This window comes from Schistosoma haematobium (genome assembly GCF_000699445.3).
Source record: "Schistosoma haematobium chromosome Unknown HiC_scaffold_438, whole genome shotgun sequence".
NCBI classification, from domain to species: Eukaryota; Metazoa; Platyhelminthes; class Trematoda; order Strigeidida; family Schistosomatidae; genus Schistosoma; species Schistosoma haematobium.
The window spans coordinates 79,275-83,417 of NW_026137119.1; positions in this window are offsets into that span (position 1 = coordinate 79,275).

Here is a 4,143-nt window from a genome sequence, read left to right on the forward strand (position 1 = left end):
ATCATATTTTCATAATTACAGTTTTCTGATTGTTCGGACTGAGTCCAGAGTTGGTCAAGATCACTAAGTCTCTCATGTTCGCACTTAATTATCAGGTTTATCACAAACTTTTGACAATAAGCAGAAAAATAATATTTTCAAGGGTAGGTTCCTAACAATGTCTATCTTCCATACATCTGAAATTAGGAAAGTGATGTTGCATTCATAGGGAATTTTTGTTTTAATAAATACAAACTCATCGATTCAAATGATGTACAGTTATCAAGAACAATAAAGGTTGACGAGTTATTTGGACTGTACCAGATAGAATTGCAGCCGCATAAACACGAATCACGGATGAGTTCGATTCAACTGGTTCAAGGAAGCTTGACAATGGTATAACAAGCTATATTTATACGAATTATGAATAGAAATAATATAAATTCGGAAATAAAGATTTAGTGATATCCATGGCAGAATAAATTTCAAAACAAGGAATTTTTATTCTTGCTCTATTTTTAGGATGAACTATGAGTATGAAAGTGACATAGTAGTTAAGGCGTCCAACTTCCGGAAAGTTAGTCAGTCTTAAAACTAAGGCTCATTTTGCCTGCATCGGATTGAACAAGCGGATAATATCGTTGGTCACTTTTTGATGTTTACAACTACAGTTGATAAGTGTCCATTCTGTGAGGATTGCTTTGATAATGTCAGCAATTCATAAGCATTTTTAAACAGGGATGGATAGTAACCAGGAGTGAAATCCAGAAAGCGTGTTACGTCCTATTTGGGACTCACCAACTAGATTTACCCGCATCCCACAGTTAATGTTCACCCCGAGATTAGAACCATTCGCTTCAAACACCATCACGTTGTCTACTTAGCTAATCAGTTCAGATAGCCAACTGACTTTTGCAATGGGGAGAAATCTAATTCCTTTATATTAGTTGCTCTCTAAATCGTCCCATTATGTTTACAACTGTAATTCATCAGTCTATTTTTACTATTATTATAAAATATAGGCTAAATATGAACAAACTTCATTTCGTGTAAAATGTTCTGTAGCGTTGAAAGCGTCTATCTATATGATTAAAAGAAGAATATCTCTTAGATTATTTACCAACATAAGATAACCTAAATAAAATCTAAGTCCACAATAACTGCCAACAATTGAAATGAAAACTAAGAGAATATAACAATTCGAAAAACCGTCACATCTAAACAGAAATTCAATGAATGTACAAAACCTGAATAGAATTAGCAATAATATAGATATAGATGGAGATTAGTAACTTGTACAAGTACGTAGTTGTATTAGATCTTTTGTTCTAGATGAAAGATGGAACTAATAACTTTTTATAAGTTAAACGGTACTTTAATTAATAACTTGTCCTATAGTATAATTGTATAACATATTTTTAACTATTCCCAATATAACAGGTAATACCTCATACTAGGCGTGGGAAAATTTTGAATATACATGGGAAAAATCTGTTCTTAAGTTGAACAAATGAAACACAACTTTCATAAGATCAATATTTCATCATAATATAGAACTTTTAACTAAAGTTATTTAACATGTAATGCATCAGTGTAAAATAATAATGATGAACATTCAAATTACTCTATGGATATTAGTCAAAACAACTAGTCTATTGATTTCTTGTGGAATATAGGCTTGACTTTAAGCTTCAACCTACTAATAGGAATATTGTATATTGACCACTTTTATCATAGATACTAGAGAGAACTGACAGAGATTCAGTTACCATGTTCTATATTATTAACAAAAACAATAAGATCATCTTGATTGTAAGAAAGAATTTATTTTTGGTCCAATTTGTCGAAATCAATTTCAACAGTAGTCAGGACAACATAGAAACACGCATACAGGATCACAGCGTTGTCATTCACTTGACCTCACCTTGGCAAAACGGAGAGCCAACGAGACACACCCTCCGTGTATCTGGTGACCCGACGGCCAGCTCTCGTGGACTGGCAGGATTAGGCATAGCACTGAACATGATGGCGGAACAAGCACTGTTGGAGTGGATCCCCGTTAACAGTTGTCTTTGTGCTGTTCGGCTAAACGGCTCCGTAAGAACTCGGAAGGATAGGGACACATGTCATTGCCTTTTTGTCGTTTCTGCCTACGCTCCCACCGACTGCAGCTCAGATGAAGTGAAAGATGAATTTTACAGAAAGCTATCTGAACTTCTTCAGAAAGCTAAACGTTCAGACATGGTACTCGTAGCAGGTGAATTTAATGCTCAGATAGGTAGTTTAAACCAAACAGAAAGGCATTTAGGTGGGTATTTTAGTATTCCAGCAAAACGAACAGATAATGGTGATCGTCTGCTGCAACTGTGCTCAGACAATCGTTTATTTTTAGCAAGCGCAAATTTTAAGCATAAGGAGAGACATCGTCTAACATGGCGACCCCTACACCAAACCAACGATGGACTCTAATAGACCATATTGCCATCAGTCATCGTTGGAGAGGGTCGGTAGAAGATTGTCGTTCATTCTGAATTACCTATATGGTCTTCGACCACGCCCTAAGACGGACACGCATCTGCTTGTGCCTCACTGGACAGAAAAAACCTCGGTTAAAAGACCCATCAGAACTGAATTGAGTAGCAAGAAAACCAAAAGTAGTTTCCAGGAACAACTGAGGTCATAATTAGGTAGTTCTGAAAACGAGGCTGACCCAGGTGTTGCTCGGAAAGATATACAAACAGCAGTGATATCTATTAGTGATTTAGGCCACAGGGTTACAAAGAACCAATGGATTCCTTTCAAGGTCTATTGCAATGATGGATTCTCGTAAACTCATCCCATCGGGTTCTGAACACGATGAAGAGCGAAAACAATTTAGATCTAGGTTAAGCAAAAGTCTAAGGAACGACCGTGATCAGTGATGGGCAACGAAAGCAAAGGAGATGGGAAAGGCGGCGGCTATAGGGAACACAAGACGGCTTTACAGACTAATGAAAGAAACTGGAATTAATAAGTCAAGTGTAAGTCAGACTATTTCGGAAAAAGACGACACTCTCATCTGCTCTCAGTCCAGACGCTTAGAACGATCGGTGGAACATTTCAGAGAACAGTTCAGTTGGCCTTCAGCTACTCTACAACTACCCTCCATTCCGAGACAGTGTGAATGGAACATTGAAGTAGGTCCCCCAACTCTAGCAGAAGTTCAGAAAGCTATAGTTAATCTGAAACCAGGAAGGGTAGCTGGTCCAGATGGATTGGCTCCAGAGGTCTTTGAGGGTGGTGGTCCAATTTCGGCGATTAGGTTGACTGATATTTTAGATAAGATTTGGGAGTTAGACGTTATTCCATCTGACTGGTCACAATCACTTACCGTCTCCATAGATAAGAGAGCGTTAAAATCATCCTGTGAAAACCATAGAGGGATTAGTTTAACTAATACAGTATCTAAAATACTAGCCCCGATAATTATCACACGCCTAACTAAGACTCGTGAACTGCAAACACGAGAGAATCAAGCTGGCTTCAGACCTGGTCGTGGCTGCATCGACCACATATCCACCATTCGTCAGGTTCTAGAACATAGGCATACTTATTGGCGTCCGACAATGGTGGTCTTTCTTGACTTAAAATTAGCATTTGACTCGGTAGACCGCGAGATTCTGTGGCAGTGTCTTTCATTGAAAGGCGTACCTCAGAAGTACATAAACCTTGTGAAGGCTCTTCACTCGAACACTACTAGTAGAGTCAGAGCTCATGACGAACTATCATCTACTTTTGCAACCTCAAGTGGTGTCCGTCAAGACTGTCCATTATCTCCATTTTCGTTTAACTTCATCATAGACCTACTGATGGAAATAACATTCTCGTCGACTGAATTCTTGGGCATTGATCTCCTTCCAGGAGGTCCACTTATCGACTTGGAATACGCAGATCACATAGTCCTGTTTGGTGAAGACGCTAACAAAATTCAGAGTCTTTTGGTAGCACTGAGCAACAATGCCAGAATGTTTGGAATGCGCTTCTCTCCCTCTGAATGCAAGTTGTTGCTTCAGGACTGATCTGCGTCAACACCTGAACTAAGCATAGGGAGTGAAGTAGTCGAACATGGTGACAACTTCACTTATGTTGGAAGTCTGGTCAGCCCTAATGGGTGGGTTTCTGACG